Source organism: Rhinoderma darwinii, chromosome 3 (assembly GCF_050947455.1).
Source record: "Rhinoderma darwinii isolate aRhiDar2 chromosome 3, aRhiDar2.hap1, whole genome shotgun sequence".
In the NCBI taxonomy this organism is placed as follows: Eukaryota; Metazoa; Chordata; class Amphibia; order Anura; family Rhinodermatidae; genus Rhinoderma; species Rhinoderma darwinii.
Window position 1 is genome coordinate 135227426 of NC_134689.1, and position 14199 is coordinate 135241624.

Sequence of the window (14199 nt, forward strand, 5' to 3'; positions counted from 1 at the left end):
TGTTTAATTATTATTTATTATTATATACCCATATGGTATGACATTAAATTGCCAACATAATTTTTCCTCATCCTTTTCATATTGTAGATATCTCAAATTACCATCTACTATGGATATAGTTCCTTATGTGAGATATTGTAGTCTCTATATAGTTGTGCATTGTACTGCTAGCCTCCTCAAGATGGTGCATTCGGATATGTATATTTTTCTATTTTTATTTATATACAATCTATACAGTCCACTGAACTATTGAATATTTTGCTCTAAACGACTATGATGTAATATTCCTTCCATTTGAGAAGTTAATCCCACTCTTTATACATATCTTTATCTATTTGACAGTTCCATTGCTGAATCCAGGCACTAGAATTTCTAAGTGCCTGGACATGCGCAGACTCACCGTATTGGAGACAGTCACGATATCGGCTGTCATTCATTTCCGATGCTACGCACAGACGCACAGCATGAATGCTGGTTGGAACATTTTTTGACCTCCTCTATTGGTCCTCGAGTATGTCAATCCTCTGGATGGGGGCTCGTCCCTCACTGGGACACCTGATTGGTTCCCATACTGATGGACCCTCTCTCGGGATGCACACCCGAGACTTTAAAGGAAGTGGTTTTCTGCACGCACGCTCACTAGCCCCATTTGATCCCCTGAGGACGATGCTTTTGCACTGAAACATGTCGGGGAGGCTTCTGTAATTTTATATCAGTGTCTGCCTGGCACCTATACTCTAACCCTCGTTGTTATACAGTGTTACACAGTGCACGGTGCAGCAGTCTCCAGCTGCCGACCGTGACAGTTACAGTCGCTTACATGAGACACATGTCCATGTCTATGTTATAATAATATACACCCTGATCTAATGGTGTGCCAGCTGACTCTGTATGTTTTTAAATTCTATATGTTGTGTGTCTTCCATTTGGACTTTTAACTTCATCATTAAAGGTTATATCTTATTTTCAATTCAATTCAATCCTATTAGTAGTTGGGAAATAGGGTTCATTGTGCTTTGGCTCATCTGTTTATTTGTATTTAATCATATACCTGCCAACTACTAGGGTCCCTAGACAAAAATTCTGATGTTATTCCACCACACACAGCATAGAGATACTTTGATTCTCTCAGTGGCTACATTACTCTACCGTAGCGAGTGCCGTTTGCATGAGAGATACTTTGTTTCAAAATAAAGGAACACAAAATTAAGTATCAATTCTTTAGTTTCAAGTGAAGTCTTTTTAGACAGTAATTACTACGATCTATTAAACCCAATCTGATATTGGTTGGTGCACTCTCTGCAAAAATTATAGGAAGAGTGGTGTTCCCCAGGCTGTTTTCGCCATATAGTGGTCTATGTTGCCAGAATTTTATAATAAATACTGCTATCGTTACTAATAAAATATAAAATAAATACATAGTATTTAAATATATTCATTACTGCTAACTTAAAATAATAGATTCATTGCTCACTCATAAGAGCAACAATACTGGGCTATGCGGGCAATTGCCCAAAGTGAGATTTGATAAATTCACACCATATATTATCAAGTGCAGGTTTGAGGAACTAATCGGATTGTAGCTTCTGGAACAATCCATTATCCAATTGGTGCTGTGCTCCAGGGTGACAAACGTTACAATCTGGTTTTGCCACTATTAGCACCTTACTGCAGAAACTTGATCAATGTACCTTCCCTCTCTATTCCCACTTTTCTATCAATTTGGTGACACACGCCAAATGGGCTTTGAAAATGTAATAGGGTGTTCTTAATTGATGACCGTTCACCCTATCCCTGTCAGGTATAACATACCGTTTTAAGCTGGTCCAACATCTCTTTTTTATCTAGGTATCCTTTGATCCTAATGCTTCTTGCCTTTCTTTTCCCTACAATTCCCTTTTCCCCCTTTTCTCTTTGTATAGAAACCGTGTCAGTCTTGAGTACCTTGGGCCTACCAGAGTGAATACTTCTTAGGGCCTACCATTGAGCTATATAGAAATAATGCAAGACCACTCTTAATATCAATATTACCACCATACAGTGACCATATAGTGGTAGATACCAGTTATACACAGGCGCTCTGCAGAGCTTATAAGTTAGCACAGTACAGTTAAATACAGGTACTCACAGGTGACGTCTTCTCTGATTAAAGTTGTTCAATTTCCTGGCCTAGACCGCCATGACGATTTCTTCCAGCCGGGACTCGCCTCGGCAGAATTTGTAACCCAAACATCTTAGGATCCTCTCTTTTCCAGCACTACCCCCACCTAATTTCACACCCTCTTCAAAAACTCACCACATATAGTGCCCCAGACAGAAATAATGCCTTCTCTTGATGCCCCACACAATAATTGTACCCCCTTTTTGTGCTCGACACAGTAATAGTGCTCCTGTTAATGCCCCACACAGTAATAGTGAACCAAACTATAGTAGTGCCCCTTTCAGGTCAACCTTTGTGCCTCCATAAACTAGTTAGGTCCCCTTTGTGCCCCCATTTAGAAGTTAGGTTCCCATAGTGCCTCAATATAGTAGTTAGCTCCCCCTTGTGCTCCTTTATAGTAGGTATGCCCCCTCATTAATAGTTTCCCTTTGCATCAACAAAAATAAAAACAATGAATAAAAATCACCTAACCATTCTTCCACCACAACCTGCTCTTTCTGCAGCCTGCTGGCCACTGTCCGTTGCAGTGACGTTCTCTGTGGCTTACCAGAGTGAGTGGCAGGGCAGGGATCCATGGCTCTCTGCTCCGCCATAGTCTGATTGCTAATACCCCAGGTATTTTTCATTACTACATATATTCGCTTCTCTTGGACACAGCTGGGTCTTTGATGCTGGGAGAGCATGGTGTGTTGTTGTTTGGCATAGCAAGCAGGGTAGCCCGCTCTATGAACTATCAAGGCGTCACAAATAGGCTTCTACCTGGCTATACACGTTGTGCCTCATGACGTACACACTATTCCTCCATGTTTCACACACTTGCACCCCATTATCCATTTTATTTCTATTGAGGCACTTTACTCATTACTGCCCCCTATATTTCACTCATAGTATTACACTTGCACACACACACTATTCATTTATTATTTCTTACTACACATCCCATGCACCACACACCACTCCCCTCAAGACCAGTGGGAGTGGCTATTATTATTTAAAGCACCTGCTCACTCCTTCATCAGCATTTTCTGACCTGGCTGTGTCCATTTGCAAGTATGGCCTTTTTCTGTGTTTTCATATATGTCCCCTTGTTTTTATCGGTTCTGTTTGTACATCAGGAACGTTCTGTTCCATTTGAGGAGTTAGGGACTCGCAAGTCTGGGGATCCTTGTCGTGGATTGCGAGCTTGCGTCCTTTTGGCCAAAATGATTACTAATACCCCAGGTATTTTTCATTACTACATATATTCGCTTCTCTTGGACACAGCTGGGTCTTTGATGCTGGGAGAGCATGGTGTGTTGTTGTTTGGCATAGCAAGCAGGGTAGCCCGCTCTATGAACTATCAAGGCGTCACAAATAGGCTTCTACCTGGCTATACACGTTGTGCCTCATGACGTACACACTATTCCTCCATGTTTCACACACTTGCACCCCATTATCCATTTTATTTCTATTGAGGCACTTTACTCATTACTGCCCCCTATATTTCACTCATAGTATTACACTTGCACACACACACTATTCATTTATTATTTCTTACTACACATCCCATGCACCACACACCACTCCCCTCAAGACCAGTGGGAGTGGCTATTATTATTTAAAGCACCTGCTCACTCCTTCATCAGCATTTTCTGACCTGGCTGTGTCCATTTGCAAGTATGGCCTTTTTCTGTGTTTTCATATATGTCCCCTTGTTTTTATCGGTTCTGTTTGTACATCAGGAACGTTCTGTTCCATTTGAGGAGTTAGGGACTCGCAAGTCTGGGGATCCTTGTCGTGGATTGCGAGCTTGCGTCCTTTTGGCCAAAATGATTACTAATACCCCAGGTATTTTTCATTACTACATATATTCGCTTCTCTTGGACACAGCTGGGTCTTTGATGCTGGGAGAGCATGGTGTGTTGTTGTTTGGCATAGCAAGCAGGGTAGCCCGCTCTATGAACTATCAAGGCGTCACAAATAGGCTTCTACCTGGCTATACACGTTGTGCCTCATGACGTACACACTATTCCTCCATGTTTCACACACTTGCACCCCATTATCCATTTTATTTCTATTGAGGCACTTTACTCATTACTGCCCCCTATATTTCACTCATAGTATTACACTTGCACACACACACTATTCATTTATTATTTCTTACTACACATCCCATGCACCACACACCACTCCCCTCAAGACCAGTGGGAGTGGCTATTATTATTTAAAGCACCTGCTCACTCCTTCATCAGCATTTTCTGACCTGGCTGTGTCCATTTGCAAGTATGGCCTTTTTCTGTGTTTTCATATATGTCCCCTTGTTTTTATCGGTTCTGTTTGTACATCAGGAACGTTCTGTTCCATTTGAGGAGTTAGGGACTCGCAAGTCTGGGGATCCTTGTCGTGGATTGCGAGCTTGCGTCCTTTTGGCCAAAATGATTACTAATACCCCAGGTATTTTTCATTACTACATATATTCGCTTCTCTTGGACACAGCTGGGTCTTTGATGCTGGGAGAGCATGGTGTGTTGTTGTTTGGCATAGCAAGCAGGGTAGCCCGCTCTATGAACTATCAAGGCGTCACAAATAGGCTTCTACCTGGCTATACACGTTGTGCCTCATGACGTACACACTATTCCTCCATGTTTCACACACTTGCACCCCATTATCCATTTTATTTCTATTGAGGCACTTTACTCATTACTGCCCCCTATATTTCACTCATAGTATTACACTTGCACACACACACTATTCATTTATTATTTCTTACTACACATCCCATGCACCACACACCACTCCCCTCAAGACCAGTGGGAGTGGCTATTATTATTTAAAGCACCTGCTCACTCCTTCATCAGCATTTTCTGACCTGGCTGTGTCCATTTGCAAGTATGGCCTTTTTCTGTGTCCGCCATAGTCTGCTGCGCTCCTCGGGGATCCGAGGTCTCTGGCAGGCCACCTTCTTCCGGCACATGACAGGTCCTCTTTAGGTGGAAATGGAAATTAAGATACAAGGATATTGTTTTAAAGCATGGAAATGATGACAAGTAAAGTATTTGGCAGCCTGTGACTCTCCAGATGCTTTCAAACTACTTCTGGCCAGGAGATGCTGGGACTGATAGTTCCAGAGCATCTTGAGTGAAAGAAGTTCTACAGAATTTGGAGAGCCACAGGCTGCAGAGTGCCCCCTCACCAACCAGTGCAAACAGGAGCAGCATCTCTAACATACACATAAATTATTATTCCTGAAACTAATATGTCTCAGTAGATAATAAATTGTCTGGCATGTTGTATGACTACTTAAGCCTTAGAATGAACAATACTGTATTGTTCAGCCACAGTTGGATAAAGTTGCATTCAGTCATAGTGCCTCCAATACAGTATTTTTCAGCCCCAGTGCCCCTATGCAGTAGCATTCAGCCATTGTGCTCCAATACAGTAGCATTTAGCCACAGTGCATCCAATGCATTAGAATCCAGTCACTGTGACCCCAATACAGTATAATTCAGTCACAGTGCCCCCAATACAGTAGCATTTAGCCAGAGTGCTCCAATACGGTAGCATTCAGCCATTCGGCCCCAATAAATACACTAGCATCCAGCAATAGAGCCCCAATACACTAGCATCAAGCCACAATGCTCCTGATACATGATTATTCAGCCACAGTGCCCCCCATACAGTATCATCCAGGCACAGTACATAATACAGTATCATCCAACCACAGTGTCCCCAATTCAGTATCATCTAACCACAGTGCCCTAAATACTCTGAGGTAATCAGACCTAGGGGTGAATCATGTATACAGACACCTCTATGGCAAAGTTATGTACAGTGTCAGGCTTACAGGATGCTACATACCGGTCACCAGCAGGAACTTTGATAATAGCACTGAAGTTTTCTCCACAACTGTCTCTCTCTCTCTCTCTTGTGATGCACATTTTCTTCCAGCCCGCACAAGTTATCCAATTGGCTGCTTGTCCAGAAAAGAAGCTCCTTACTCGCCACTGCCTATTATTGGCTACAAGTAAGGAGCTTTCTCATTGGCTCTCCTGTCCTGGCTGCATGCTGGTGTAGTACTGCGGCACTCCTGTCTCCTTCTGTACGTGGCTCAGCCTCATGCATAGAAATACACAAAAGCCAAAAATTGCCTGTACAGTCATCAATGACGCCTGTAAAAGCGTTATTGCAACTGCTAATATTAAAAACTACAACCACGGCGCAAGGGGCCTCTATTCAGAGCGCCCTATCATGCCCTGGCAGCCCAAAAAAGTGAGATGACGCTAGCCTAGGAATGTCTGGAGGAAACAGCCTCATGCTGATAGGTCAGCATCAGAGGCTCTCTGCTAGCTCCGCCTATTAAGAATCACTGGTGGCCAAACCTATTTGGATAGCCAGCGGTTCATTTACATATTGTTTAATAAATAAAGAGGGGGCAATATCTCAGCAACGGGGGGACGCAAAAGTAAGAAACAAACGCCGCTGGACTCACAGACACAGCGTCAATTACGTGACTCTAATAACTCAAGGAGGAGTTAGTGACAGGCCCTCTTTGAGGTCTTAATCTTGATAACATCAACAGACAGTCAGCTACATTAGGAATAATTGTCTATCTCATTCGTGACGCGATAAGAGACTGAAAGTTTTTCAGACTTATCAAGGTTTTTCCATGATCTTGTCAATATATTACACGTCTTGAATTGGCAAGTTCAGGACACTGCAGATACAGTAACTCCAGAGGCAATAGAGAGGAAAAATGATGCAGAATTAATCATGTGAGTCAAATTATATAAGGAAAATGGCACTTAAGAAATCTGCTTAGGTTAATTGGCTACGTATGAATTTAGCCCTAGAGCATGTACATTCATGGTTGACATAAGGAAATTAGATTTTAATTCCTCTGGGACACAGATCAATGTGAAGTCATTGCACTGAAATTAGTGTAGAATATTATATTTTCATGCGAAAAAGAAAGTACACCTTCCTTTAATTAATTTAATTGTGGTCTATAAACAACTTTTGGTTACAATAACAGATTTCAATATGTAGTATATATATATTTATATATATTTATATATGTTTAATTATTTTTTAGAAAAAGTAAACCAATTTCTTACTACTGTCATTTCTTATCTACAGTAATTCAATATAAGAGCAATTATCATCACAGGACCCCCAATATCTGCTATCTAGCATGGCTGACTGATTCCTGCATCATTGGGAAAGGTGAGGGAAAGAAAAGCCAGGCCTAAGGGAAGCTGTTCACCTATTTAGCATCACCACAATAGACCTACTACCTGTGGACAGAGAAAAGATTTTGGATCATTGGGCGTTAGTTTAATATTGTTGTTAAGCAATATGTGCACTAGTTTACTCTATTTTTTACATTTGTAAGGAATAAATAAGAAAAAAAAATCACCTTTGAGTCCCAGTACCAGTCTTTTTAATGGTTCATCCTCTACATGCTGGAGATAATATTAATCAGTTCTCACATATAGGAAAGCCATTCATAGAAATAATAAGTAAAGAAACCTCTAATCCCGGCCACTTACATGCCGCAAATCAATAGCGAGCGCTGGACCTAAGGAACTTGACAGGGATAGGGGACTCAATTTTCATATACCTTTTTAGGGAATTCTGAGTTAATAGAGGGGGATCCTCTGTTCAGGATCCTCATCTCTTGGCCAGAATGGAGATTGGTTACAAAGAGCATCTCTCACTCTGCAGGACCTGTCCTGTAATACAGGGACATCACCTTGATTTGCATGGGCACAGTGTAATACTTAATTTCCCCAGTGATGGCACTGCAGGGAAATTAAATACTTACTGACAGATTTCTCTACAGATACCAGCTCATTGTTGGGGTACCAGCAGAGGGAGCCTTCTTAGCGTATGTGCACACGGCTAATTTTTGGCCGTTTTTCGGAAGCAGAAGGCCTCCAAACATCTGTCCTTTGATTTCAATAGAAAATATGGCATTCTGTTCCGACGGGCTGTTTTTTTACGCGGCCATTTTTTAAAATGGCAGCGTAAATAACGCCCGCGAAAAAGAAGTGCATGTCACTTCTTGAGTCGTTTTATAGAAAAACAGCTCCAAAAATGGCTATAAAAAACACAGCGAAAAATGTTTCCTTAAAAAACGGCTGAAATTCAGGAGCTGTTTTCCTTTGAAAACAGCTCCGTATTTTTAGAGGTTTTTTCGTAAGCGTGGGCACATACCCTCACAAGTAGGGATTGTCCAAATTGGAAAAACATCTTTAAACCCTTAACAACATCCAACGTACTAGTACATTGTTGTCGTTATGTACTTAATATATAGGTACATTATGTTGCTGGTGGGGGCTCAGAAGCACACGCACAGCACATCGATGCACATCAATTCAATTGAAAATAATTAAAAAAAAAGATGTGCTTTATGAGTGCGTGAGTAACGCATTCCCTCACAAAGCACACTGATGCATAACAGACCAGATACGCTCGTGTAAATGTAGCCTAACAGTGTAAAAATTAATGCTTCAAGTTAATAAAAACAAAAACTGCCTTTTTTCCTATAATAAGTATTTTATTATAGGAAAAAGTACACATCTTTCACCACGTCCGTAATGACCCAAACTATAAAACTATAATATTATTTTTCCCACACGGTAAACACCGCAAAAAATTTTAATAAAAAAACATTGCCAGAATCGCAATTTTTTTGGTCACCACCCCTCAAAAAATATGGAATAAAAAGTGATCAAAAAGTTGCATGTACCCCAAAAATAGTACCAATAAAAACTACAACCTGTCCCAAAATGAATAAGCCCTTAGGCTGGATTCACACGAGCGTGGCGGTTTTGCGGACGCAAAAATACAGCGTTTTGCGTGCGCAAAAACCACTTGACCACTCCGTGTGTCATCAGTGTATGATGCGCGGCTGCGTGATTTTCGCGCAGCTGCCATCATAGAGATGAGGCTAGTCGACGTCAGTTTATAGTCACTGTCCAGGGTGCTGAAAGAGTTAAATGATCGGCAGTAACTCTTTCAGCACCCTCGACAGTGAATTCCGATCACAATATCGAGCAACCTGTTAAAAAAAAAAAAAAGACGTTCGTACTTACCGAGAACTTCCCTCCTGGCCGTTGCCTTGGTGACGTGTCCCTCTCTTGACATCCGGCCCCACCTCCCTGGATGACGCGGCAGTCCATGTGACCGCTGCAGCCTGTGCTTGGCCTGTGATTGGCTGGAGCTGTCACTTGGACTGAATTGTCATCCTGGGAGGTCAGACTGGAGGAAGAAGCAGGGAGTTATCGGTAAGTCAGAACTTCTTTTTTTTTTACACGTTCATGTATATTGTGATCGGAAGTCACTGTCCAGAGTGCTGAAACAGTTTAACTCTTTCAGCACCCTGGACAGTGACTATCTCCTGACGTCGCGTACCGGCCGAACCCGGTGAAGTTCGGTTCGGTTGTCCGGGTTCGCTCATCTCAAAGACACTCCGTTTGGATGTTTGTAAACAGAAAAGCACGTGGTGCTTTTCTGTTTACATTCAGAGTTTGACAGCTCTTGCGCGAATCACGCAGTTCGCATGGAAGTGCTTCCGTGTGGCATGCGTGGTTTTCACGCACCTATTGACTTCAATGGGTGTGTGATGCGCGAAAAATGGCGAAAGAACGGACATGTCGTGACTTTTTTTCAGCGGACTCACGCTGAGGAAAAATCACGGACAAGTCAGCACGGCCCCATAGACAAATATAGGTCCGTGCAACGCGCGTGCAAATCACGCACTTTGCACGGACGTTTTTCCCGTTCATCTGAATAAAGACTTAGAGAGGTTTATTTAAATGAAAAGTAAAAAAAAAAAATTTTTTTTTTTTAAAAAGTGATTTTAATGTGCAAATGCTGCAAAACATAAAAAAAACTATTTACATATGGTATTGCCATAATGGAATCCACCCACAGAATAAAGTAAAATTGTCATTTATAGCCCACAGTGAACACTGTAAAAAAAAAGAATAAAAAACATTGTCGGAATTGCTCGGTCTTGGTCACCTAGCTTTCCAAAAAATTTAATAACAAATGATCAAAAAATTGCGTGCACCCCAAAACTGTACCAATGAAAACTACAGATCTCCGTTTTCTCAGAATTTAGCGACGCAAAATGGGCTGAGTTTTCCAAAAGCGGATAAGATTGGGCACCATTTATCAGTGTGACACTGGCAACACATCATTATTTACCGCCTTATTATACCCTCTTAGTATGCTCTGATGTACTCCGCACATCTTACATATGCCCCTACATTATAAACTGAAATGCCAGTAAAACCCAAACAGAACTCCTACCAAGCTAAATCTGTGCGCCGAATAGCGCTCCCTCCCTTCTGAACCCAACAGTCTGACCAACAGCGGTTTATGTCCACATATATGGCATCGTCAACCTATGGCCATTTCTATATTTATGGGAATGTGCCCGGGCCGTAGAAAGCATCCGTAAAAAACATGTCCTATTTTTGGATTTTACAGACCTTGCTCCCATACTTTCTAATGGGAGCATGGCCCGCAAATGCGGGTGACTGTCCGCGGCCGCCTGTGTAATCATGGACCGTGATTTTAGGCACAGTCATGTGCATGGGGCCTTAGCTCCAAAGTTTGCATATATCCAATACAGGTTCTAGCAGCATTATAAAGAAATGTTCTGTAGGAATATAATTTGACCTGACTTTACAAAGCATAGATTAATTTTCTACTTACTCCTTTGAGACACAACAATATCCATAATATATTATTATGAATGAGAGTTATAGCTCCTACTACAGCAGATCCTCCTCTCCACGACTCTTACACTGTCCGTAGCAGTGACATGCCCCCTTGCCAGTTCGGGTGAAAAGACTGCGATCGCACACTCTCTCTCCTCGCTCTTGCTGTGGCACTGTCCATATCTGATTGGACAGTGTCACAGCCATAGTAACAAGCCCCCTTGCCAGTACACGCCCCGTTGACTGTTCAGGGGGTTATTTAAATTTTGGGTGCCATATATAACGGCACCAATGTCTAAATAACGGAGGGAGGTGCCCCAGGGTTTGTTCAGCCCTCCCCATTACATGCTGCACTCAGCTACACATGTATGGGGAGGTGAAAGGTTATCTTTAATAAAAAGGATGCATCTAAATTAATCACAAGTTGCCCCACTGCTAGGAGCCCCAGAAATCAACGTGATCTGCGAGGAAACCCAGTAACAAGTGTTTAATTAATTAATTACCCTGTAGCAAAGGGTAAATAAGACAACCTTTTTAACTACTTCCCGCATTAACGCGTATATGCACCTCATGGGTACGGTCCCCTTTCCGCGTCCTGGCGGCCATGTACACAATGGAGATCACACGATCAACACGGGAGTCTGGCTACCACTGCAACGGCCAGGATCAGGGAAACCTTTTGATCGCTACCGTTTAACCTCTTGAATGCCTTGGTCAATAGCAACCATGGCATTTAAGTGGTTTGTCAGTGGGAGGGGGCTCCATTTGCGGACCGCAAACGCAATTGCTACCCGCAAATGTGTTGCCATGGCAGCCGGGGTCTAACAAAGGCCCCCAGGCCTGCCATGACTATATGCCTATTAGGCCGTGCCAGAGGCATGGCCTAATAGACTGCCTGTCAGTTTTACACTAACAGGCAGTAATGCTTTGGTAAAGTATACCAAAGCATTATATCGGTGCTCAGATTGCATGGGACTACGCTATTGTTTCCGCGAGAAAAAATGAAACCAAACAACGGAAACCATACAGAACGGAAACCAACTGCAACGGAAGCATTACCATTGAAATCAATGGTTATGCAAACGAAAGCTATGGTTTCTGTTCGGCTTTAAATTGTGCCACTAAAAATGTAAAAAGTTATCATTCTTGGAATGCAACAATGAAAAATCTAAAACGGACAATTTAGGTCTGGTCATTAAGGGGTTAATATACTGCTATTAGTAGAATAGTTCTCTTTACAACCAGGAGTGATCTGACAGGTACCTGCATATCAGGGGAATTTCAAATTCTCTAGCTGTGCAGACAACAAACTTTTAATGTTGGCATCCTATAGAAACTCTTGTGATGCCAATTGCTTGAGAAAGGTTCATATGAACTGTTGCACTCCTTAATATTGAGTAAATTAACACAACTTTCTAGGAAATCTACTTTTCTTCTCATTTCAACTACATTGGGAAACTCTGCATAGTCCAAATTGACAACGTCCTTTTTTACTGACCAAGGCAAGCCATAAGGCTGTTTTCGCACATATTATGGCCATGGAAAGCAGCCTTTATCACACAACATTTTTATGGACAAATTGGAAAAACAAAAAAGAATAATGAAGTTTATAAGTAATATGCAGTATTTCTGTGGTTCAGAAAGTAACATGAACTCATGAGCAGTGTTTACTGTGAACTGTAAAATGATGACGGGTATAATCACGAGAACAGACAGACACATCTATTTATTATTATGAATACTAGCTAAAAGTCCTTTATTTTTACAGACAGTCCATGAATTTACGGATGGTTGTCATTATGAACTCTTTCAGAATAGGGTTGCCCTTTTCTGTCTATCTGAGATCGTACAGTTAGCAATTGTGATAATAGAATAATATTAGAGAACTGCGAGTCGTAATGCAATTCTATTATAGCTGATGGCAAATTTCAAAGGCTTCTCCTCCTTCTGTGGACACCTAAAATTATTATTACACTGATTTCTTCTTATTATTGGTCTTTTAGCTTCAGAATAAGTGAATTTAGTAACTTAGGGAACATTTTCTGGGGTCAATTTTGTATCCTTACATAGATATTGTTAAGGATCTGCCAGGCACAGCTTCTGTATCCACGCCCATAGGTAATCAGTCTGCACCTGCTTCTATGTCTGTGAGACTGACTCCATCTTCCGCCACTCAGGATGGCAGGCTTAGGAGTGAGTGGTGGAAGATGGAGTCAGTCTCACAGACATAGAAGCAGGTGCAGACTGATTACCTATGGGCGTAGATACAGAAGCTGTGCCTGGCAGATCCTTAACAGATATATTAAAAAATAATAATAATAAAAGACATTTATACAGCAGTTTTTTTTATCAACTAAAAATTGGTTTATACAACTTGCAATTTGAGTTATTATATGTCAGTTGTAACTTTCATTTTCATTGTCAAGAGTTTTCGTTTCTGGTATTCTTTTCTTTCCCTTACTGTTCCTTCTGGGTTTTTTTTTTCCTGGGCTGAGCTCCAATAAATTTTTGCATTTTAATCTGCACATCTTTACAGTTTAAAGAGAGGGCGGGCATACTGGCATCATTAGTCATTAATACACCTAAATGTTTACATGTCCAGTAGTGGTGTGACATGGAGCACTCCTGGGGATGAAGAGGAACGGTGAGTACGCTTTTTTTTAAATTGTCAAATAGTAATGCATAGGGGGTGGAGTCCGATATGGTATGCCCACAGAGTGAAATCTATACCAGCTATAAATGCCTTCGCACAAGAAGGAATTTTCTATAAGAGACAATCTACTTTATGTATTCTTTGCTTCCAACTGTTACTTTTTAGTTTTTATCTTTACTTTTTTATTTTTTTTTATCATTCAAGACAAATCATAGTAGAGCGGCCATGAAGCAATAGGAAATAAATCTGTTGTGGCACAATGGGTAATTGAACATTTACGGTAATGTACACACAGGATTTTCAGTACTTACATTTCCAGAGATTGATCACCTTTTCTAGGAACATTTACATACATTGTTGCTCAACTGTGATTATGCTCCCAGTTAGAGCAATGTGCTACGGTCTGCAACCACAACCATGAGTGAGCTGTATCATTTTATTTTTTCCTAGAAAAAGGTTATGGTCAATGTGCTGCTAAATCCTCTTTAATTTTGGACATTTCTGGAGTTTCTAAACACATTCAGAGTTACTATTTTCATTGTATATATATTTGGCACAAACATTATTGCCCAGTGGATGTCTTAAAGGGGTTTTCCACCTTCTGACAACTGAAGACCTATCCACCAGATAGGTCATCAGTACATGATCTGTGGGGGTCCGACACCCGGACCTCG